The sequence below is a fragment of the Sus scrofa genome, chromosome 1 (assembly GCF_000003025.6).
Source record: "Sus scrofa isolate TJ Tabasco breed Duroc chromosome 1, Sscrofa11.1, whole genome shotgun sequence".
NCBI lineage: Eukaryota > Metazoa > Chordata > Mammalia > Artiodactyla > Suidae > Sus > Sus scrofa.
Genome location: NC_010443.5, coordinates 210,356,765 through 210,383,032, shown reverse-complemented (window position 1 = coordinate 210,383,032; position 26,268 = coordinate 210,356,765). Strand labels below are relative to the sequence as shown.

At 36.6% G+C, this 26,268-nt stretch overlaps 1 long non-coding RNA gene across 1 annotated transcript in view; it reads right to left on the bottom strand.

Annotated features, from left to right (window-relative positions):
* Positions 1 to 26,268, bottom strand: part of LOC102165580 — a 324,487-nt gene that overhangs the window by 87,012 nt on the left and 211,207 nt on the right. The window contains exon 3 of the long non-coding RNA XR_002336020.1: positions 18,973 to 19,089. This is a non-coding gene — a long non-coding RNA (uncharacterized LOC102165580). The remainder of the gene's footprint in view (positions 1 to 18,972; positions 19,090 to 26,268) is intronic.

The following is a 26,268-nucleotide window of genomic DNA, read 5'->3' as shown; positions in this document are numbered from 1 at the left end:
ATGACATCTTCAATTTCATTTCTAGTGATGGTCTGTTCAGTTGGTCTGTTTCTACTTGATTCAGTTTTGGCAGGCTGTAAGATTCTAGAAAATTGTCCATTTTGTCCAGATTGTCAAACATTGCCGTATAGTTGTTCATAGTATTCTCTTATGGTTTTTTGTATTTCTGCTGTATCCGTTGTGATTTCTCCTTTTTCATTTGTAATTTTGGTTATTTGGGTTCTTTCTGTCCTCTTCTTAGTGAGTCTGGCCAGGGGTTTGTCAATTTTGTTTACCTTTTCAAAGAACCAGCTCTTGGTTTTATTAATTTTCTCTATTGTTTTTTGAGTCTCTATTTTAATGATTTCTTCTTTGATCTTTATAATTTCCTTCCTTCTGCTGACTTTAGGACTTTTTTGTTCTTCTTTTTCTAATTCGTTTAGGTGGAGGGTTAAGTTGTCAATTTGGGATCTTTCTTCTTTTTTGAGAAAGGCCTGTATTGCTATAAATTTCCCTCTGAGCACTGCTTTCGCAGCATCCCATAGATTTTGAGAGGTTGTGTCTTCATGATCATTTGTTTCAAGGTAGTTTTTAATTTCCTTCTTGATTTCCTCATTGACCCATTGGTTTTTTAGTAGCATGTTGTTGAGTCTCCATGGAGTAGGTTTTTTCTCTTTCCTTTTCCCATGGTTGATTTCTGATTTCATGGCATTGTGGTCAGAGAAGATACTTGAGATAATTTCTATGCTCCTAAATTTATTGAGATTAGCTTTGTGTCCCAATATGTGGTCGATTCTTGAGAATGTTCCATGAGCATTTGAGAAGAATGTGTATTCTGCTTTTTTTGGATGTAGTGTCCTGAAGATATCAATGAAGTCTAACTTTTCTATTGTTTCCTTTAGGATCTCTGTTGCTTTATTGGTTTTCTGTCTAGAGGATCTGTCCACTGATGTGAGGGGGATATTAAGGTCTCCTACTATGCTTGTATTCTCATCAATATCTCCCTTTATTTCTGTTAATATTTGTTGTATGTATCTGGGTGCTCCTATATTTGGGGCATATATGTTGACGATAGTAACATCCTCTCCTTGGATGGATCCCTTAATCATTAAATAGTGTCCTTCTTTGTCTTTCCTTATGTCTTTTGTTTTAAAGTCTATTTTGTCTGATATGAGCGTTGCGACTCCTGCTTTTCTGTCATGTCTATTGGCATGAAATATTTTTCCCCACCCTTTCACTTTCAATCTATATGTATCTTTTGTCCTAAGGTGAGTTTCTGGTAGGCAGCAGATTGAAGGTTTTTGCCTTTTTATCCACTCAGCCACTCTGTGTCTTTGGATTGGGGCATTTAGTCCATTGACATTTAAGGTGATAATTGATAGATGATTATTTATTGCCATTTGAACCTCGTGTTCCAGTTGATTCTATGGTTCTCCATTCTTACTTTTTTTTTGTTTGGATGGTCTCCTGTTATTATCTGCTTGAGTGTATTTTTGTTTTCATTTTTTGCAGATGCAATATTTGGTTTTGGCTTGTGGTTGCCCTGTTTTTTAAGTATGCTAACCCCTTCCCATAATTGTGTGTTTTAGCCTGATGGTCCTGTAAGTTCAAACACTTCATTACTATATTAAAATTAAGAAGAGAGACATACATATAAACAAAAAGGGTTATTTACCTCCTGACATCCCTTGCCCACATTTTATGGTTTTGATGCTTCTTTTTTTTTTTTCTTTTTAATTTTATTTTGTTTGAAGCATGTTCATGATTAAATCTGTATGCTGGCTTATTTGAGTGACTGCTCTCTGATTGCAGTTTCCTCAGTCCTAGTTCTTCCTCTTCTTCTTCTTTTTTTTTTCTTTTCTTTTTTCTTCCCTTTCCTTCCTTTCTTTTTGGTTTAGAGAAGCCCTTTCAATATTTCCTTTAACCTGGGTTTTGTGTTGCTGTATTCCTTAAGTTTTTGTTTGTTGGAAAAAAATTTTATTTCCCCTTCTATTTTAAATGATATTCTTGCTGGATAGAGTATTCTAGGTTGAATATTTTTTCCTATTAGCACTTTAAATATCTCTTGCCATTCCCTCCTGGCCTGTAGTGTTTCTGTAGAGAAATCAGCTGATATTCTTATGGGGGTTCCCTTGTAGGTAACATTCTGCTTTTCTCTTGCTGCCTTTAGAATCCTCTCTTTATCACTAACTTTTGCCATTTTTATTATGATGTGTCTTGGTGTGGGTCTGTTTGGGTTCAGTTTGTTTGGGGCCCTCTGTGCTTCTTGTATCTTGAACCCAGTATCCTTTAGATTTGGGAAGTTTTCAGCAATAATTTCTTGAAATATATTTTCCATCCCTTTATCTTTTTCTACTCCTTCTGGAATTCCTATTATGTGTAGATTGGCACACTTTATATTATCCCATAGGTCTCTTATATTGCTTTCCAGTTTTTTGATTCGGTTTTCTGTCTGTTGACCAGATTGAGTGATTTCCATTATTCTATCTTCCATATCACTGATTTGTTCTTCTGCATTATTCATTCTGGTTTTTACTGCCCCTAGTTCAGTTTGCATCTCTGCAAATGAATGTTCTAGTTTTTCTTGGCTCCTCCTTATATTTTCTAGTTCCTTCCAGAGGGTATCTGCATTACTGTTCATATCTTCTCTTAATTCCTTCAGTATTTTCACTATTTCTCTTTTGAACTCCAGGTCTGTCAGACTGCAGAGATCTGTTTCATTGTTGACTGTTTTAGGTGAGTTCTCCTGTTGGTTTGACTGGGGGTGGTTTCTCAGCTTCTTCATCTTACTTGTTGTTTTCTTTCTTCTGAGGGAGTTGTACTCTCCGTTATCGGGCAGTGTTTGCCTTGTCACTGCCGTGGAATATTTCCTGAGGGCTGGCATTGTTGGTCAATCTTTTTTGAGGCAGTGTGGCTTTTCTGGAGTGTTGATGGGGCTAACAGTGTTTCTTTGAAGCAAAGGAGGACTTCCTGAGGGCAGACAGGACTGGGAGGTCCACACCACGATGGTAGCAGATTTCACTTGGTCATGCAGAGCTTGGTCTGGTGTTTTTAGGCTGTGGGGTTCTTGCAGGGGGTTGGCAGTGTTGGGCAGCTGCTCTTCAGGGGTGCATCACCCCCTGGGGCTGGAGCAGCTATCTGGGTCACTGAGAACCTAAGAGGCTCTTCCCTAGGGCAGCCCAACTCAGAAGGACGGCCTGAGAATGTAGGTGGATCTTTTCACAGTCTGGCTGAGCTTGTTGCAACTTTTCTGGGCTGCAGGGGCTCCTCCAGGGAGTTGGTGGTGCTGAGCAGCTATTCCACGGGAGTTGGGCCCCCCCTGGGGTCTTGAGCGGGTAGCAGGGCCGCTGGAAACCCAAGAGGCTCCTCCCCAGGGCAGCCCGACTCAGAAAGACCGTCTGAGATCTTTTCCCGGCTCGGCCAAGCTTGTTGCAGCTTTTCTGGGCTGCAGGGGGTCCTGCCTAGAGCTGGGAGTCCTATGCAGCTGGTCCACTAGGGCACCCCCTGGGGGCTTGGATGGGTAGCAGGGCCGCTGGAAATCCAAAAGGCTCCTCCCTGGGGAAGCCCGACTCAGAAAAACCGTTGGAGAATTAGGCAGATCTATTCACATCTTGGCTAGGCTTGTTCTAGCTTTTCTGGGCTGCAGGCCTTTTCTCGGGGGCTGGTGGTGTTTGGTGCTGCTCTGCGGAAGTGTAGCCCCTCCAAAGGGCAAGCAGGCCTGTGCAGGGACAGCCCCTGCGGTGGTAGGCTTCAGGCAATTGTCGAGGCCAGCCCTCCTGGATGGCAGGCAGCCTCAGGTTTGGCGAGAGCGTAGGGGGTGGTGGGGGTGGGGGGAGGGGATGCACTGGAAAGCACAGCTTTCTGCTAGCTAGCGGGCCTGTAAGCTTGCTGTGGCATGGGGGTATTCTATGGGGACCCACCCCTTCTTCTCTCCCCTCCCCAGCAGTGGCGCAGACCAGGCTCTTCTCCCAGGTTCCCTCTGATGCGACTTTCCACTTCCCCGCCCCTAGAGTATTGCTCCCTTCCTCTGCGACAGCTTTGTTTTCTAGTCTCCCAGGCAGTCTCTGCCCCATCAAATGGTTTCTAGACCTCCCAAGCAGTTTCCGCTCCGCCTCACCCCTCCCAGCCCGATCTCATGGACTAACCTCTGGAGCTGAGATCTTGGTGCCCAGCCCCCATGCAGGCGTCCCCTGTCCCTTTCCCGGGAACTGACCTCTGGAGCTGAGGATTTGGTGCCCAGCCCCCACCCAGGCGTCTCAATTTTTGGTGACTGTGCCCGTAGTTCAGATGGTCCGTTGGGTTCTTGATCGGCTTTTCTGTACTCCAACTTACTGCTACACTCTTCTCTGCATCTGTAGATTCCTCCGCTTCGTTTGATCTTTCCCCCGTGTAGGTGACTTTCCAGGGTGCGGGATCCCTTTCTCCTCCACAGTTCCCTTTCGGGAGCACCCGTCCAGCTCAGATTCACCTTCTCTCACTCTCCTCTTTTCTCCCGTTCTGCCCAGTAATGTCACGAACTTCTTGCCATTATTGGAGTTTAGGTTCCTCTGCCAGCGATTGGTTGCTGTTCTGTGTGAGTCATTTATTCTGTAGATGTGCTTTTTTTGTTGTGTTTGTGGGAGAGGGCGAGCATGTCACCCTACTCTTCCTCCATCTTGTCCTCTCTGTTAAGGTTTTAAATTTACAATAACTTTAAAATTATAGTATGAACTTGGCTAGGTCATTTATTCTGTTTGAACTCTGCTTCCACAGTTTGCCTATGTAGAATAATTATTAGAATTCTCTCAAAAAGTTTCTTTGTAGCAAACTGACAGAATTTTGGAGCACTTTACATCATTAGTGTTCTCATTATGCTAAATGACTAATATTTCAACTACCAGTTTTTATATATAAAGTTAATAAAATTTCAGGATTTAGTATTAAAAGGCAATAGAAAACTGAGATGAAAACAAAATATGAAGTATATTTTCAATTTTGCCATGTACTCCATGACACCTTAGTATCCCAAAAATTCTATAAGTTTAAAATCTTATCCTCAAAGTGAAAACATACCATTCTTAATTCAATTTTACAAAATTATCAAAAAGAATAATGTACTTAGGAACTAGGTGGTGAAAGACTTGTAAAATGAAACTACAAAATAATTCTGAAAGAAAATAAAGACATAAATAAATGGAAAGCTATCACATGTTCATTGTATTGGAAAATCAATACAGTTAAGATGTCAATACTACTCTACATACTCCACAGCATCAATGCACACTCTATCAAAATCCTAAGAACATTTTTGTAGAAATAGAAAGATCCATTCTAAAATTTTTATGGAATCTCAAGGAACCCCAAGTAGACAAAACAATTTTGGAAAAGTGAACAGTCTTTTCAACATATGGGGCTTGAGAAAACTGGACAGAAAATTCATTAGTTGGATCCTTACCTAATACCATGTACAAAAATGAATTCAAGTGGATCCCAGAACTAAACTCAAAAGCTCAAACAATTATACTCTTAGAAGAAAACAAAGGAGGAAAGCTTCATGACATTGGTCTTGACAATGATTTGTTGTATAAGACAGCAAAAGAAGAAATAGATACACTGGACTTTATCAAAATTCAAAACCTGCATGCAAGGAATGTTATCAACAGAGTAAAGAGGCAACACACAGAATGGAAGGAAGTATTTGTAAATTGTATATCAGATAGGGGTGGTATCCAGATATATAGAGAACTCCTTTGCCTCAATAATGACAACAAAACACAACCCAATTAAAAAATAATCTAGGATGAATAAACAGTCCTCCAATGAAGACAGAGAATGAGTCAAAAGCACATGAAAAGGTAATGCTCAATATCACTAATTGTTAGGGAAATTCAAATCAAAACTACAATTAGATATGACTTCATACCCATTAGAATGTCTTTTATTTTTTTCAAGTAATAATGACAGGTGTTAATAGGATGTGGAGAAACTGGAACACATACACTAGTAGTGAGAATATTTAAAATTGTTGCAACTACTATGGAAAACACTAAGGCAGTTCCTCAAAAAACTGCAAATAAAATTATCATATGATCCAGCAATCCCACTTCTTTATATATTCCCAAAATAAGTAAAACCAGGGACATGAAAGATAAGTATATATTCCTGTTAATAGCAACATTATTCACAATTGATAAATGGTGGAAACAAACCAAGTGCATATTGACAATTGGATGTATTAATAAAGCATGGTGTACATATAGAATGGGAAATTATTCAACTTTAAAAAAGAATTCACAATAGCCAGGACATGGATACAACCCAAATGTCCATCAACAGATGATTGGATTAGGAAGAGGTGGTATTATATACACAATGGAATACTACTCAGCCATAAAAAAGAATGACATAATGCCTTTTGCAGCTACATGGATGGAACTAGAGACTCTCATACTGAGTGAAATAAGCCAGAAAGACAAAGACAAATACCATATGATATCACTTATAACTGGAATCTAATATCCAGAACAAATGAACATCTCCTCAGAAAAGAAAATCATGGACTTGGAAAATAGACTTGTGGCTACCTGATGGGAGAGGGAGGGAGTGGGAGGGATTGGGAGCTTGGGGTTATCAGACACAACTTAGAATAGATTTACAAGGAGATCCTGCTGAGTAGCATTGAGAACTATGTCTAGATACTCATGTTGCAACAGAACAAAGAGTGAGAAAAAAAAAATGTAATGTATACATGTAATGATGACTTGATCCCCTTGTTGCACAGTGGGGAAAAAAAAAAGAATAAAATTTTGACACACACTACCACATGAATAGAACTTAAAGACATTATGCTGTTAAAGAAGCCAATCAAAAAATAACAATTACTGTGTGATTCTATGTCTATGAGATTCTTAAACATCATCAAATTCATTGAGAAAGAAGGTAGAGTGGAGTTAGCAGGGGTTGGGTGGAAGAGAGAATAGAGATCCTTTGTTTAAAAATGTGCAGAGTTCCAGTTTTGCAAAATGAAAAAGTTCTACCGATGGTTGGTAGTGGTGGTTATATACCAGTGTGAATGTACTTCAACCCAGTAAGTACACTTACAAATGATTATAGTGGTCAATTTTATGTGTTTTACTGAAATTAAAAAAAAAATCAAAATCAACAAAAATCAAATGCTGCAAGGAGAATCATTGTATAATGGTGCAGAGTTCAAGCTAGGTAATATATATGGGTCAATGTTTTGAAGCCTCTTGGGTAATTAGGTGATTAAAATAAAATTTAAAAAGAGATACGTTCTTTTCAAATGGTCTCTCTATTAACTTTTTAGGAAACCAAGTAACTGCTAAATGGCTTAGTCATCAGGAGGATTACTCATATTTACAGCTTTGAAACGTAACGGTTTTCACTTGAAATATTCATTTGCCAAGGGCCAGCAGCATGAAAAATTTTGCTTTCCAATAAAAGTTTCATGTTCTTTATATTTTGAAAATATACCAACACATTAAAGAAACACATAGACTAGTAAATACAGACTATTCAGATTATCCTTGGAATTTTATTATTTCCTTAGTAAATATAACTAAAGGATTTACCTCTAAAAACATTTTTAATAAATTCATTCTGAAAAAGTATAAGAATCAAAAATACTAAATGTGTTAAGTTAAATAAAAAATATTTTAGAACATATGTGTCTGGATTTACCTCCCATAAGGTAGTGATATATTTAAAGAAGGGTATATAGATTTTTTTCTTTCTTTCTTAAAGAGTAAAGATTTACCATCTTATTGGGGAAGCAATAAGTGGAATAGCCTTGGTGTTTTTGTTACAAGTATTGGAAAAATACTCTTGCTAACAAAGCACATAAGGGAATTATTAAAAGAGGTAAGTGACTCAGGTTTTCAGAAGAACAAACTTTAGGAGTATCATAATTAAGAGGAATGCTAAAATAATGCCAAATAACTCGTGAATTCATTCCCAACAATTTGTACCACCTCCTGGACAGTGATTGCTTCAACTAGTACCTCTGCTACTATACCCAACTGCAGTTAGATGCAGCTCCTGCTGCCATGCTTCCTAAAATGGGTTATGATAATACCGTGTTTGTTCACCTAAGTTGTGATTTAGACATAAGATGGACATGCCTGACTTGTATAGCCTTCAGAGTATGTTAAGTCTCACAAACACAGAAGGCTGAGAGAGTAAAGAACTGGTATTATCAGCTTTGATGATGTGAAATGAAGAATTGTCGACACAGAAATGGAGATCAGATGTTGGGTAGAGGAAGAGAATGACAAATGTTAGCAACAAGGTGAGGACTGAAAAAAGATTCAGAGAGCTATTTCAAAATTAAGGTTTTATTAATATGTTCTTTTGTGAAACTTAACAAACGACCAACAGTGCCTTAATATTCTCTTCAGTTTGACTAAACTTCAGACAGACTTCATGGCTCTAGGTCCCTGACTTCCCTTTTCCTAGATCATATACTCTAGAAAACTTCAAAGTATAAATTATTCCCCTGCTCCTCTGAAATTTAAAATTTCATCCAGCCTCTTGCCAGGTTCACATCACAGAAATGTCTTTCTCAAGGACATTGAAGTCATTCCTTTGAAGTTTAATAATCAAAAAAGTTAGAGCCTCTATCTACTCGTCTCTGTGGGAGGGTGGAGCCTACCTTCAATAAGCACCAGTCAGCAAACACAGATGGGCCTAATCACAGAGACCAATCTCCCCTCTAATGCACATCTTGTAGTACTTTTTCACTCTCTGATCCCAGCTCTTAAAAACACTCTCACCTTTTATTTCAATGGAGTTGAGTTAAATCCCTTTCCTTGGTTGCTGTAGTTTTGATCCCCATTGCAATAATCTTAAAGCCTTCCTTGCCTGTTTAACTCCACCCAGTATAATGTTTCTTAGACAAAAATGATTAAAATATGCATAATTTTATAAACAGGCAGATAGATATAGATAGATATGTATGATACATGTATACACACATATACTATATGGTATATCTATATACTTACATACTCAAAATGTAATTTTTATTAAGATAAAATCAAGACTCACACACAGATATAAAAATGAACCATGTTAAAACATTTGTTTTACTCAATGATATGAGAGAACCAGGCAGATATTTTAATTATTTCGAAGGAAAAATAAAAAGAGCCCAAATTAATACGGAATAAAGGATATTGAGACAAAAGTAATTTTTGGTAGTGGCAAGCCAATCAAATCATTAATAGACAGGACAGAATTTACCTGTCTCTCAGGTACCTACAACTTACAGAATTGCAAGTTATACAATGGCTCAAAGTTAATGAATAGAACTAGAACCTTATAACCTGGGAGGGTAAAATTTAGACATGGAATAATTTTGTATTGGAAGACAAATTTGTTTTTTTACAATGCACAAGAGTGTGTGGAGTGTGCGTGTGCATGTGCGTGTGTGTGTGTGTGGTGTGTGTGTGTGTGATGAGTGGTGTGCTAATAATTTTCTCCTAAGATACTGACAAAGATCAAAGGGATAGGAGTAGACATTAGCAGCCAAACTGTAAGAAATGGGCATTTGTTAATTATCAGTTGAAACCTAAATTGTTTCAATATCATCAGAAGGAAATTTGGCAATATTTCACACATTTTTGAAGTCATCTAAATGTTGACATAGCAAGTCTACTTCCGGCTATTGGTCTTACACAAACACAGGTGCATGGGCGCAAATGCCTGTGTACACACACATACACATACAAAACTTACTCTGTTTTCAAAATAATAATAAAATGCTGAAATAACATACATATTCATCAATAAGATAATGCTAAACAAATAGTGTGGAGTTACACAAGAAAATATCTTATGCATGATAAAAAGAATGTGGCAGATATGCAATCCATAAAATAATCCTAAGAAAAGTGAGCTTCACATAATGTACGTAGGTATAAGTAAATAAATGAACCTATTATTTCCTTATGCTTGCACAGTAAGTTTTTTGTTCTGTTTAGCACCTGTGTCATTTTTGCCTTCTAAATGTTTCTTTTTTTTTTTTTTTTGTCTTTTTGTCTTTTTTGTTGTTGTTGTTGTTGTTATTGTTGCTATTTCTTGGGCCGCTCCCGCGGCATATGGAGGTTCCCAGGCTAGGGGTTGAATCGGAGCTGTAGCCACTGGCCTACGCCAGAGCCACAGCAACGCGGGATCCGAGCCGTGTCTGCAACCTACACCACAGCTCACGGCAACGCCGGATCATTAACCCACTGAGGAAGGGCAGGGATCGAACCCGCAACCTCATGGTTCCTAGTCGGATTCGTTAACCACTGCGCCACGACGGGAACTCCTAAATGTTTCTTTTATGTAGATTTCTCCAAGACTGTGTTTTGACCAGCCTCCTGGCAGGGCTGAGGACTTGGCCTTCTTTGCTTCTTGCATGTATATTGCTTAGATTTTGTTGTTATTATTTTGTAGAATTGAGTAGAATGGTGAATGGCATGTTTTTTGGGGAAATGAGATTTTGAGTTGTCTCACATAATAGTTTAATGCTCTTTTGGTTTCAATTTTCTTATCTTGCACTAAAGATTCTCTGAAGAACAACATGAAAGGGTATTTCAAAGTTCATGAAAAAAAATTACACAAAATATTGAGAGAAATGATATTGTCAAAAAGGTTTAGAAAGTATTTTGCTAGCCATGTGTGTGAGTGTTCCATTCTCAATGCAGTGCTGTGATATTCACGGCCAACTGAGACCCAAGGGAATGAATGCAGTGCATTTCTAATTAGACTTTCCTGTATGAGAGAGAAGAAACATAATTTCAATCCCTGATACATAGTATTTTAGTATTCTGACCTTTCAGTAAAGGTGCATGCTTGATTAGAAAACATTTGAAACACCCTTGCCATTGGAAGACAGAGTTGTAAATGGTAAAAGCAATGAAATGACCTCCCAACTCAATATAGACTCTCCAAAGGTCAAGATGAAGCAGCCCATCTATTTAACTACCCAAATATATGAGGCATTCATCCTAGTACAAGGCAGTTTCATGACAAAGACTATAAAACAAAAGCAATGGCACTACATTAAGTTAGTTTACAATATATGTTAGAAAGATACACTTCTACATATACATACATATATACATGTATATGTAATATTCTGGAAACTATAATTCTATAGGTAGAATTCTTTGCCATCATATGATGTAAGATTAATTTAAGAAAGTTGCTAATGAATTATAAAAGTTTCATCAGCAAAAAGGGGATTTCTAATAGCTTCCAAAAGGAAAAACTTCCCTCTCTAAAGTCTGTTGTTGTTTTGTTTTTCTGTGAGAACTAATGGACTGTTTTTCACTGTGTTGAATTATTAAGCTTGTGATATTATACATTTTCAAACTACTGCTGAAAGACCACCTTCAGAGTTGTTGTTTCACTGCAAATAAGTGAGTTTGAAAAAGAAAACAAAAGTAAAATTAATTGGTTAAAAAAAAAGATTTGAGAAAAATAGTAACAAAAATAATATCATTATTAGACTTTCAGTGTTTTATATTGTATGTTCTTAAATTATGTTTTGGAACCCATTAAGATATCTCTAGTTACCTTAAGGGAACTTTGTAAAGTGGACTTTTTATTCACTTCAATTTATAAAATAGGAAATGCTAACAGAGTTTCTTGAAAGTATTAGGTATTGCAATAAAACAGAGATGAGATTCAGGTTCCTAAAACTTGGGAACTGCTGTTTGAACTATTCAAATAAGGGTTTGTGGGGTTTTTAAAAAGCAATTTCCCCTTATACTAAATTCAATATAAACAAATGGACAGATTGTTTCAAGTTTTATTCTCAATTTAATCATAGTATTGATCAAAAATTCTAAGAAACCTTCTGCCATTAATCACACATATTTGTATATCTGAACACCTATTACATAAATATTCTTCCTCATAGCCTATGTACATCTGTTGTAGAGTTAACTTTCCTCAATATTTAATTGTCTTGCTTTGGCTTTTATGGAATACATTTTCCTGATCTTCTTATTTATACCTTTGACCTATACGTAGGACAACAGGATTTATGTGACATGTTCTCTGGTGTTCTTAAACAGAATGATCATTTTCTAACATAAATTCACATAATTCAGGTCACATTACGTGCCATTAATGAGAACTGAATACCATAATCTAATAGAGGAAAGAATGGGGAAATTTGCAGTAATTTAATTATCACACCATGAGATGCCTTCTGTGAAAATAATGTGAACTGTGTATATTTGTGAAATATAAAATTAAAACCCAGCACTAATATTACAGGATCTTTTAAGGGTTCAAAACACTGTAAGAATATTGACTATGAAACTAAGCAGAAGTCTGCTGATGTAGATGAAGTAAGGCTACTGTGTTCCCATGCTAGAAATGAGAACACAGAGAAAAATGAAGAAAAATAGAAAAGGGTTAAAGCACTTTCAAGGGTTTGAGAAGCAATTTTACAATGGCACTAGTACAAAAGGTACAAAACCTCATTTTCCCTCAAACTTTCAGATTGCTAGAGTAGAAACATTGTAGCAATAGAAGTGAACAGAAGCTGTCATAAAAGCAACTGGAAAGAGAACCCAGTATGGTAAGGGTTAGTGGTAAGGAAAGATGTCAGTTTTGGAAGCAGGTGGCCCAGGTCTGCTCCCACTCAAAGAAAAATATTGTATTTAAGTTGGGAGCAGTCAAAATATCTGGGGTCAGTTTTAGAAAGAGGTCTGCACATATAAAAATTCTAACCCCTTCCTTGACTCTTTACCCACATTTTAGCATATCATTTAAGAACCAAGTTTGCTTTTATAATGAATCTGACCTTATCATAAAACAAGTGAGCAATTAGCAGAGGGAGTTTAGGTAGCTTTAACAAAAGGAAAGTTGAATTATTAATCACTCCACTGAAAACAAGATAAAAAGGCAGTATTTCTGACACCATATCAGAATAAGGAAGGGCTAGGGAGGAAGTGGATAGGATACCCTGGTGTGAGGGCAAGATCCCAGATATAGAAGACTGATTAAGCATTTGATATTTGGAAACATGGAATGAATAAACTGAATTACAATTTGGGTTATTAGTACAATGGTTAAATAATGTCTCTCTCTCTTTTTTTTTTTTTTTTTTTTTTTGTCTTTTTAGGGCTGTACCTGCAGCACATGGAGGTTTCCAGGCGAGGGGTTGAATTGGAGCCACAGCTGCCGACCTACACCAGAGCTACAACAACATCAGATCTGAGCTGCATCTATGACCCACGCCACAGTTCACAGCAACACCAGGTCCTTAACCCACTGAGCAAGGCCAGGGATCGAACCCTACAACCTCATGGTTTGTAGTCAGATTCATTTTTGCTGTGCCACGACAGGAACTCCTAAATAATGTCTTTATGCCTTTTGTATATCTTGTAGGTGACCAAAGGACCAAGTATTATTTAGTGATTTTCTTCAATTAAGGCATATATCTATTTATAATTTATTACTTATCTTTTTAAAGATAGGGTTTAAATCAATTTTTCTCACACTATTGTGTTTTGCCAGTTGTTCCCAGAGCCCAAGAATAGCCTCTATTCCATCCACAATTAATTAATGCTATAGGGAAAGATTTCTTATTTGTACGCTGAGATTTTTTTTTTTTTTTTTTTTTGGCCCATGGCATGCCTAAGTTCCTGGGTCAGGGATTGAACCCACTTCACAGCAGAAAATAGAGCTACAGCAGTGATAGTGCCAGGTTCTTAAGCCCCTGAGCCACCAGGAAACTCAAATTGAGATTTTGTTTTTAAAGGAAGAAAGTAATCATTCAAGCTGGCGGGAAATGGCTTGAGTAAAGGGGTTTGTTTTTTTTTCCTTGCAAATGGGCAGTGGGAGCAGGCTGAAGGTTTTGTGGGCTGCAATTCCCATGGTTTCAGCTTTCTCACCAGGGATAAAGAAGCAGCAAGCAGGCATTAACTGCTTGTCCACATGTGAGGCAAGAGGGGAAGGGGGAAGTGTGGAGCCTAAAAGTGGTTAGCATTCAAATATCAAAAGTGGAATCAGATTCTCCACTTTATAAAGATAAAAAAGAATGCATTTTTATTTGGAGACAGACATATCAAGAATGAAATAAAAATTCAAGGTATCTTATTCTTGAATTTCCTACTTTAGCAATGAGGTCTGAAAGGAAATTTCTTCTTATGACCCATTTGAAGTACAACTACTTATCTTTAATAATCACTGAAAATGACAAATGTTTTCAAATCTCAAAAAGACCTACCTTCAGTCTCCAAATGGACTTAAATTTCCCTTCCATGTTTCCTAGTGACTCATTTGTATTTCTACTATTACATTTCCTATGTCGGGTAAGTATTTGTTACATGATGTTGAACCATGTCTTTCCTATTCTCCAGAATTTGGGGTGAGGGTCTGAAGCTTGGAAAACATGTTTATAAGGACTCTATGAGATGTCTCTCATTTGCTCATCAAGATCCACCCTCTAACTTTCTCCATCTTTCTCTCTTTTCTCTACCCTACATGAAGCACATTGGATTCTTTTGCCATCTGTCCTTACAGCCAATAGCAGACACTGGCAGATATGGAAAGGCTAAGAGAGGGAGGTGTGTGTTTCACTTCTGCATGATGGCAAGTTCAAGGGAAGGTCATAACCCCTCTCAAGGCTGCTTCTCCATTAACCTTCTTCTCTAGTTTCTGATAAATACTTCTTCCTCATTTCTTAAGGTTATCAGAGCCCTAGGGTACTGCACCATCTTTATGGTTCCATTATCTTTGTCTACAACATTGTCAGTTGATCTCTTATTAAGATCTTCTTGAAAAACATTCACTGTACCATTTATTTGCTCCTGGGAACCTGATTAATACTTATTCTAAGATTACTGAGAAGTGCTATACACATCTAGGCAAGAATTATCAAGGGAGAGAAAACACATGGAATTGGAAAATTCACATTCTGTCAGGATTTTTTAACAGAGAGCCAGGAATTCAAAAGGTGATTCATTGATAAATTTTATGAGAATGCTTTAATGTTTTTCCTCTATTCCCCAAAATGTGTAATTATACATATATACACTGTTTTCAAGAAGGAAAGCCAGGATTTTAGTCTTGATTTACAAAATTGCTGGGTTGTAGATACTACATGACCATCTTCATATAGCCGCATGAATGTTGTTTGGTATATTTGATTTTGATGGTGGCCGTGAAAATTATTATAAACTTAGTAGATGAAAGCAACACAGTTTAATATTTTGTATTCCTAGAAGTCATAAATTTGAAATAGGTCTTGTATGGTTAAAGTGAAGTTATATCTAGAACTGCTTTTGTTCTGTCAGTTCTAGTGGTAAATCTCTTTGCCTTTTTTAGTTACTACAGGCTGCTGGCATTCCTTGTCCTCATCACTCCAATCACTGCTTTTTGTGTCACATCTTCTTCTCTATCCTTCTGCTTCCCTGTGACATGGACCTTGGCAATTATATTGTGTCTCCCTGGATAATCCAGGATAATTTATCCCCTTTAAGATACTTAATGGAATCACATATGCAAAATCCTTTCTGTCACATAATGTAATACACTCATGAGGTCTGAGAATTAGGACATAGATAACTTTGGATGTTATTATTCAGACTGCCATATGTAGTGAGAAACTTTTGCATACATAAGGATATATGTACCTTGGAAATTGGGAACTGTGTGAGCATAGATTCTGCTTCTGTTTATCAAGTGAAAAATATAAAGACTAAATGTAAGCTGAAACAGTTTGCACACACAGGAAAAAGTGATCGGTTGTCATTTGGAAAATTTTACTTTCCTCATTTAGCAGAACTAGGATGTATGGCAGTCTATGGAATAAGTGAACTCTATGGCAATGGACGGCTTGAGTCATTAAGAAGGGACTGACATAGGAGGACCTTGCCAGTGTGGAGGAACTTCAGCAGTAGGAAGTTCTGCATTGCAGACCACAGAACATACTGTGAGAGGGAGGGTGGTGTCACAAATTACAAAGGGGGAGGTCATGTCCCAAGTCAGTTAGGCAGTATGTTACCTTCAAGGGTTGAAAAGCAAATATAAATACAGTGAAGAAACCACATTAGTTTCTGCAACAACAGCAGAAACAATCACCAGCAAAGACCACCCAAAGAGACAAAACCGTAACAGCAAATTAAATAACCTTACCACCTTTCATTCTGTTTCCTCATAGTCATGACCCTAAAATAATGAGTAGAGAAGATGGGGTAGAGAGAGAACTTTGAAGGGTAGACACTACTTCATTTGCCACTGATTCCTGAACCAAAGGAAAAAAGTGAGTTGATGAAAGGGGAAATTACTGGCCTGGTATTCCAGATGGAGGTTTTTAGAAAATATATATTAGACTCAACTAGATGTTTTAATAAGTAAACACATTTTTTTCTAATTATGGAAATCCTTCTGATATATGTTTAGGAGTAGAAACAATAAAATCAATAGCTAAGACATGGAAACAATAGAAATGCCCATCAAGGGATGAATGGATTAAGAAGATGTGGTATATGTATATAAAATGGAATACTACTCAGCCATAAAAAGGACAAAATAATGCCATTTGCAGCAACATGGAAGTAATTAGAGATTCTTATAAATAAAGTAATTCAGAAAGAGAAAGACATACCATATGTTGTCATTTCTGTGTGGAATATAAAATATGGCTTAAAGAATTCTACCTATGAAAGAGAAACATCATGGATAGGGAGAAGAGACTTGTGGTTGCCAGGAGGGAGGGGGGAAGGAGTGGGACCGATAGGGATTTTGGGGTTGGTAGATTCAAACTATTACATTTATAATGGATAATCATTGGGGTTCTACTATAAAGCACAGGGGACTATGTCCAATCACTTGGGTTATATATATGTTACTTTCCTGCACAGAAGAAATTGAGGGAACATTGTAAATCAAATATACTTTAATGAAAAATTAAAAAACTCAAAGAGAGCACATTTGAAAATAATGCAATACAGCCATATTTTATTTTTAGGCTATCAAGTCTAGCCCATCACAGAAAAAAAAAAAAGCTATGTAGATTAATGTAGTTAATGTTAGGCTCTTTTGCTTTACCTTTAGATTCTGAGTACAAAAAGAGGAGGGTTTCCTTCCAATCATCTGACTGTAATAAGGCTATATCTCTCTATTCCTTTTTGTTTATTTCATTCTCCTTCTGAGGAGAAGGGAGTCTTTAAAATTAATAATGTATCAAGTTATGTTCTGATGAGTGGTAAATAGCTAAATAAAAAGCTATTTGTTTCTAAATGCTAATTTCTGAAGAATGTGAAAAACCTTAACAACTTACAAAATTCATGGATGTTTCTCTACATTCTAGGATGGAGACTAAGAAATTAGTTTTGACTTTGTGGCATACCTAGATAGAAAAAGTTAATGAGGGCCACAATAAAAACATAACGCAAACAAACAGAAACAAACCCAACAAGTAAACACAAATGAAAAAGCCTTCAGGATTGATGAAAGGCAATGTAATGAGACATTGTGAAAGAAGGATAATTATAGGAATAGGACGTCCTTTATATAAATAGAAAAGTATACATTTTATAGACTTTCAAGAAATCCAAGGTACTCATCATCATCAAATATGATACAGTAAATACTGAATAGAAGAAGCTTTCAGAAAACATGAAGAATTTCCATTATAGAAATTATATTCACATATTATTTCCTAGTCTTGCATTGTATGGGTATCTACCACTTAATTTTTTTTTAAAAGCTGATGGTTTAACAATATGCTTACTTTGAAAAATCTTTGAAGAAAAATTTTGAGTTTAATTAAAACAAGGTATAAGATATATAAGTATATATATCAGAATTTCAAGAGGAGTGAAAAGATAAAATAGTTTTCTTAACTGTGTAATTATTGTATATAAATATCTAATTATAGAATAATTTGAATCAATTATATATAGAGTAATAATTTTTTGGCTTTGTTCACAAGTTCTCAATTCAGCCTGCCTTTTCTATATACAGTCTTCTACAAACCACGTTGTGCATTTTTTTAAAGTTGACACAAATAATAGGATATAAACATTGAGTTTTTATCCATAGCCACACTTTCTCTGTACCTATTCTCATAAAACCAAAAGAAAATTTAAAGAAAAAACAATGAAAAAGAAGAAGAAAAGGACAGAGCAGTTAAACAACATACAATTATCATTACACCTGCTTTCTGGTTTTCATTACATAGAATTGATGGATTTTTCATGGAAAACCTGACTATCACAGACCACATACTCAGTGATAAAATTATCCCATGGGGTCCATGGAGAGATACCTAAACACTATTTTAGATATTTTAAAAATTAACTGTGTCAAATTAATCACGTGAAGTATAGAAAATCTCAATTTTCATACTTTACCATTAATGTAGAAATTATATAAAATGAAATGTGCAATCTATGTAATATCCACCAATTCCTAAATCTAGTCCACTTTTTAGAGTCTTAAAATTCCTGAGATGGGCTTTAGGAAAGTTACTGGCAACTAGGTATTCATTAAATTGTAGCCATTATTATATTGTTACTTTAGGTGTTCTAATTATTGATTTTAATTGGAAAATGGGTCTGTAAACTTTTACAAGAACCAGGGCAAGAGCCCTTGTCAGTGATAAAATTACTTTTTAAAAAGAGATTTAATGGTCATTTTATTGTTCAATCTGGACTTCAATCTCTGTTAGGATTAACAGATGGATTAACACTTGAATATGGATGATGGTTGTCATTAAAACTGTCTGACGCCCATAAATTATATTATCTTTTCCCCTCAAAACACCAATATAATTTTACAAATTTAAATTAAAAAATGGGGAAAAATCTATAGTAGATTCTTTGGGATATTCTAAGGATATTTAAAAAAATGAAAACCCCATCTGTAATTTTAAGTATCAACGGTGAAATAAATGAGGAAATAAAAATTACTTTAAGTGATCAGTTTTGAAGATAAATTACCCAATTTGATAAGCCATTTAATTCTGTAGAAGAGATAACTTACCTTGTAAAAGGGGCCTTGCTCTATTTCCAAAGGGAAGAACACTTTATTCTTCAGTCCGTAACATGATGCTCACATCTGACAACAATTAAGAGAAATGGCACCACTTAGCCTCTTGAACTGTAGCAACCACAAGAGAGAAAAGAATTGGAGAAAGAAATGTTAAATGATTGAGTACAAATGAACCATTGAATGAAGCAATTCAGATAATGTATTTCAAGTCCAAAAATAATGTTTTCAGGGAATAGTACTTTGACTACTAATTATGTAACTCATAACTTACAGTGCCAATGACCCTAGCTTCTCAGATTTTTGTGAGCCATTTTAATTCAGAAGTGTATTGCTGGTAAACCACAGAATTTTCAGCAAGTCAATTAGAAACAAGCAGGAAGTTCCCCTAAAAGAATCACAAATATAGTGTCTTTTCCCTGTTCTTTTGACTTAAGTAACATCTATTATAGACAAAGCAAGCAATAACATTGTTTAAAAAAAATGAGCTGAGAAAAATTTAAACTCCAGAGAACTAATTCTGCCAAATATTTTTCAGAACATGTGTCTGTAATTCCCTTACATGACTCCTGGGTCACTAGGAAACTGTTAACATTTAGTGAACTTTATACAATTATCTCTGTCCTTTGGGTTTTCTAGCACGTTTTCTTTATCATTATTCTGTGTATGGGGAAGGAAAATTTACAGTAGGAATGGAGTCTTGCAATCTCCATTAAAGTCTCCCAGGGCACTTTACAATCATTAAAAGTTATAATTAGCGCTGAAGTATATTCAACTCCTAAAAGGATCGGTTTTTAAACTAATAACTCTTTTTTCACATCTGTATTTTAAAATCTCAAAACAGTTTAAGTGCTCCCGATTTCAACAGATAATGACTTCCTAAGTATAGAGGAAAGAACCCAAAGTGTTTTTAAATGCTCTGAAACATATTTCCTGATCCCCTCTATATTCTGTTAATTGAAAATAGTCAGCGATTTAGTAGTTTAAATAGGGTTCTTTATTTAAAAATGTGTCAAGCAAGGAGATAAGTAAAACTATAGTAGTTTGAATACAAGACTATGGTAAGGGTTATAAATTTTACTCTGTCTTAAGCATGTAACTAGTCAAAATTAGGCCTTTTTATTGATCTGTTCTGTTTTTAAAACTTAGATTTATATGGTAGATGCTGTTGGGTAGGAACTCAACAATAAATACAATCATTTCTCCCCAGCCATCATCCAGCTAGGGTTATATATTTGACACAATTTTACCAATATCATTGTCAAGAACTGTGAATGGTTTGACATTTTACACTATTTGCAAGCTAATAAATGTGCCTGTCATAGTTTAATGAATCCTAGTAAAGACACAATTCTGGATCAAAGTAAAAGGACAATTATTTTTCACAAAAATAGCAGTAGCCAAAGGATCGTTTTCTTGTACTGATTCCTTACCCATGCAAGGCTGAAAAATTTGGCCACTAAGGAAAGGGAAAGCCCTTTTTAGATTATGATAGTTCATTATATACATAGACAGCAAAAAGCAAGAAAAGTAAAAGTGCCCTGCTTCTATGTCATCTATCTCTTAGGACAGCACTTAAAAAAGAGAATAGATCATAAACTATACAATATGAGTGTTGGGACACCCTGTTTCAGAGGAGCTGATGTTATGCTGTAGCTAGGCAGTCTCAGAGCCTGTAGTAGTACCCAAGGCAGAGAGACTCATGGGACACCAGAAACTGAAACTTGGAGGCTAAGAAAAAATGTCTTTGGACAGTAAGTCAGGGGAATAGGGAAGCAGGTATAAATTGGCTTTGTAACAGCTCTTCATTAAACATCAAATGATCTCATGTTCCAGGAAGCTGACAGGGATTCTGCAAAGACTGAGACAAATTATGGTCAAATCTTGCCTATCTGTTCTACATAGAAATGTGCAAGGTTTCCAGGGAGCCACAGTGGAGTCATTCTCAGAAATTCCCCCAAACCTCAGTTCCTACAGGCAATACAGTAAGAGCCAGGAGAATCCAGAACACACAGTGGGTTACATTACAAAAGAGAAACTCTCAACTGAGGAAAACAGAACTTTTTATAGTGGTTGAAAGCAAATATGACTGCCCTTTATCCCAGGAGTGGATTATTTTCTTCATTTTATTGGGCAACATTCAAACTTACCCTCTGCTCTGGTGGAATTCTACTTCCCAAGGCTGTTTCCTACATAAATACCTATGAAATATTTTACAGAACAAAACAGCATTGGTGCCTTTGCTTACATACAAAATCATAAGAGACTTATGGAGAATTGTCTCCAAGTATTCATGTATTAAGAAGCAGCAGATGGGAGTGTAGAAAGACCCTGAGCTCAATTCCTCCCATGGGCACACACAATTACAACTATTTAACACAGCAAATAATGATGAGAAAGAACAGAGAACTAGAACAAATATTCTACTTTGAAAGAAGCAAACCCAATTAAACAGGTAGGAGGGGCAGAGATGCAATTTATTTAAGTCTCATACATCCTGGTGGCCACCCCTACAAACAGGGAGATTTGCCCATGAAGGCTAGCAAGGATTACTTTTGGGAGAGACAGAGGATTGAGGAGAAGAGAACTCCACTCTTAAAGCACACATACAAAATCTCACCTGTTCCAAGTGCAGCAGTAATTTGAAAGGAATCTAGGCAAAACCCATGTGATGATTTTAGAGAGCCATCCAGAGAGGCAAGAGGCAGCTAGAGCTCTCCTCAGGTACATAAACATTGGTAGAAGACATTTTTTGGAGTTTTTTCTCCCAAGAGTACACTGGTGGTGGAAAGTGCCATTTTGGAATTCTCTACCTACTTATTAGTACTGGAGGGCAGCTCCACCCACCAACTTGTCAGAACCAGAACTTGGACACTTTAGGCAAAACAACTAAGGTGTTTTAGTTGTTGAAACAATCCCATTCACCAGGTAGTTAGCTGCTGTAAGATCCCTTGAGCCCACAGTGGCCCCTGGAACTAGTCTTGTGCATCACAGGGTCTAAGACCTGTCCTTATATAGCAGAGCATGGGCACTAGCTCCTAACTCCCAGGGCCCTGCACCAGAGACCCTGGGACACAGCTTTACCCACTAGTTGGCAGGGACAAGGGACAGGACTCTGTGGCTCCCTGTCCATGCATCAGAGGGCCAATACAAGCTCTGGGTCCTCCTTGGCCTGCAGCCAGGGAATACAGAACCTGGATGCACCCCACAGTGGGCCAGCACTAGCCCAGGACCCAGCCTCATCCACTAGTGGACAAGTACCAGCCCTGGGATCACCTGGGTCACAGCCTTACCAACCAACAGACAAACAACACTCCCAAAACCACCACAGACCCACAGCCTGCCATATCAGCAGTTCACCTACCAGCATTCTGGCACCAGCCCAAGGACACTGGGCTGTGGGCCTGCCAATCAGCAGGCCAACATCAGTTCTGCAACAGACAGACAAACGTCTCAGCTGGCCTCCTTAGGATCTTGCTTCACCCAACAGCAGGCTGACATCAGCTTCAGGACATACCAGAGCCTGGAGCTGGTCAGGTCAAGAACAGGCAACACCCATAAGCAGTCGGACAGTTCCTGGACATGTAAGGCCCTGCAAATAGATATCCCAAGATGTGTCTGCCTACCAGCAGGCCAACACCAGCCCTGGGATCTCCTGGGCACCAACCCTACCTACCTACCAAGAAACCAATATCAGTTTCAAGACACCTTGTTCCCCTCAGTTATTTGCCCCAGGATCCAGCCCCACCCAACAATAGGCCAACACCAGCTTTGGGATCCCACAGATCTCACATACATCTGAGTCAAGAACCAGCCTCACACACCCACAAGTCAACACAAGATCTAGGGGAAACCTGGCCTTCCAACTGTCCATCCCAGGACTCAGCTCCACCCACAAGTGGAATAGCAACAGCAAATATTAACAGATAAATTGAGAAATTGACAGTAAAACAATAGCTGAGAATTTTAACTCCCCATATATATCAGTGGGCAGATCATTCAGACATAAAATTAATAATAAAACACTGACCTTAAATGATACATTAGATCAGATACATTTAATAGATGTAAATAGAACTTTTCAACTAATAACAGAATACATATTCTTCTCAGGTTTGCATAGAACATTCTCTGGAAGAGCTCACATGATAGGCCACAAAACATGTCTTAGTAAATACAAGGGAAATGAAATCATAACAAGTATCTTTTTCAGCTACAATGCTACATGATTAGAAATCAACTGCAGGTGGAGTTCCCATTGTGGCCCAGTGGAAACAAATCTGACTAATATCCATGAGGATGCAGGTTCAATCTCTGGCCTTGTTCAATGAGTTAAGTATCTGGCATTGCTGTGAGCTGTGGTGTAGGTCACAGATGTGGCTTGGATCTGGCATTGCTGTGGCTGTGGTTTATGCCAGAGGCTACCACTCCAATTTGACTCCAAGCCTGGGAACCTCCATATGCTGTAGGTGCAGTCCTAAAAATACACACACACACACACACACACACACACACACACACACACACACACACACAGCAATTACAAGGAATAAAAAAACACAAACACAAACATGTAGAGGCTAAACAATAAATCACTGAATAAATAAAAAGTATATAGAGAATTAAAAAGAAAACAGTAATTCAGAAATCTATGAGATGAAGCAAAAGCAGTTCTAAAGGAATTTTATAGTGATACCACTTTACCACAAGACACAAGAAAAATCTCAAATAAACAACCAAAACTTACCCCTCAGGGAACTAGAAAAAGAGCAAAAAAAACCCAACGTGAATAGAAGAAAATAAATCATAATGATTAGAGCAAAAAGAATTGAAACAGAGACTAAAAGAACAATAAAAAAGATCAGGGAAACTAAGAGCTGGTTCGTTGAAAAGGTAAAAAAAAATTGACAAATATTTACCCCCCCAAAAATGAGAAAGGTCCCAAATCAATAAATTCAGAAATGAAAAAGAAGTTACAGTCAACATCACAGAAACATCAAAGATCTTGAGATTACCATGAACATACTACAATAAAATGGACAACCTAGAAGAAATGAACAAATTTCTTGAAATGGACAAAATCCCAAGACTGAAATAGGAATACACAGAAAATCTGATCAGACAAAATACCAATAATTAAACAATCATTAATTAAAAAAAAATTCCCAACAAACAGGACTGGATGGTATTATAGGTAAATTCTACCAATTTAGAAAACAGTTAACACATATTTCTCAAAGTATTCCCAAAAGGTGCAAATGAAGGAATGCTTCTGAACTTATTTATAAGATAAGTATCATTCTAATACCAAAATCTGAGAAAAATATCACAGAAAAAGAAAATTACAGGCCTATTTCACCAATGAACATAGATGCAAAAATCCTTAACAAAATATTAGCAAACCAGATTCAACAATAACTTAAAATGATTATACAGCATGATCAATTATGATTTATCCTTGGATGCAAGGACAGTTCAACATATGCAAATTGATAAACATTATATGCCACATTAATAGACTGAAGGATAAAATTATATGATCATCTCAATAGATAAAGAAAAATCTTCCAGCAAAATTTAACATCTCTTCATGGTCAAGACTCTCAACAAAGTTGCTACTGGGGAAACATACCCTAATATAATAATGGCCAAATATATTAAACCCACAGATAATATCATACTCATTGGTGAAAAGCAGAAATATTTCCTCTCAGATCAGAAACAATATAAGGATGTCCAATTCCATCACTTTTATTCAACATCATATTGGAAATCTTAGCCATAGCAATCAGAAGAAAAAGAAACAAAATGAATTTAAATTGAAAAGAAAACTGCTGCTGTTTGTAGATGACATAATATATGAAGAAAGCCCTAGGGAAAATTATTAATGAAATTAAAAAGCCATCAACTGAATGGGAGAACATATTTGCAAATAATATATGTGATAATGGGTTAATAACTAAAATATACAAAGAACTCATACAACTCAACATTTTAAAAAAAGCAATCTGACTAAAAATGGGAAGAGTATGTCAACAGATATTTTTCCAAAGAAAACATCCTTATGTCCCATAGACACTTAAAAAGATATTCAGTATCACTCATTAACAGGGAAATGCAAATCAAAGCCATAATGACATATAACCTCACACCTGTCAGAATGGCTATTACCATGAAAAAGATAAAAGTAACAGGCATTTTATAAGATGTGGAGAATAGGGTCTCCTTGGGTAGTTTTGGTGGGAATGTAAATTGGTGTAATCACTGTGGAAAACTGCATAGAGATTTGTCAAAAAATTAAAGATAGATCTATCATATGATTCATCAATTCCATTTCTGTGTATTTATCCAAAGCAGAAAACCAGTTATTAGAGTATATATTCACCCCTATGTTCACTGTAGCAGTATTTACAGCAGCTGAGATATGGAGGCAGCCTATGTGCCCATTACTACATTAATGGAATAAGATGGCATTATATGCATATATACATATACAGTTAAATATTATTCAACCATGTAAGACAATGAAATCTTGCAATTTACAACATAGATTAACTTAGAGGATATTGTCCACTAAAAATATATATAACAACCTTAAAGTTGAAAATTATTCTTATTTTCTGGTTTACTAAGGAATAGCCTGGTTCATCAGCTCTCCAATATCTTTGAGGAACTGTTGCGAAGACGTAAGGAAGAAGCCAGAATATATAGGAGTTTTTTTTTGGAAAACAAACAAAAAATATGTGCAGTGCAACATAAAAATGTTACCTCTAATCATAACAAATAGACATCTCATGATGTTAGTCCTTTCTGTATATGGGAACATTCAAGAGTCTGGGCTCATTGAAATTATTCCTTTGGTATTTATCTTAATTATCTAGGATCTAAATCCTGTTTTTTTCCAACCTGAATTACTCTCAGGGCACACCAGTGGGGGTGACTACCATGGCTGAAGGCTTGATGGCCTTAATAACCTTTGTTTCCTGAAATAAAAGGTGATATTCTTTGTCTACAGTATTACACTTAGTAAAATACGACAAAGAAAGACATACTCTGTATACGTTTCATATATATATATATGGAAACTATAAAGCAAAACAAACATAACAAAATTCAAACAGAATTGGAGATTTAGAGAACAAAGAGGTGTTTGCCAGAGGGGAAGAGAGTGGAGGGAGGAAAGAAATAGGTGAGGGAAACTGAGATACAAACTTCCAGTAATATCTTCACATGGTGATAGACCATAACTAATTTACTACGGTAATCATTTTGAAATGTTCAGAGGTATAA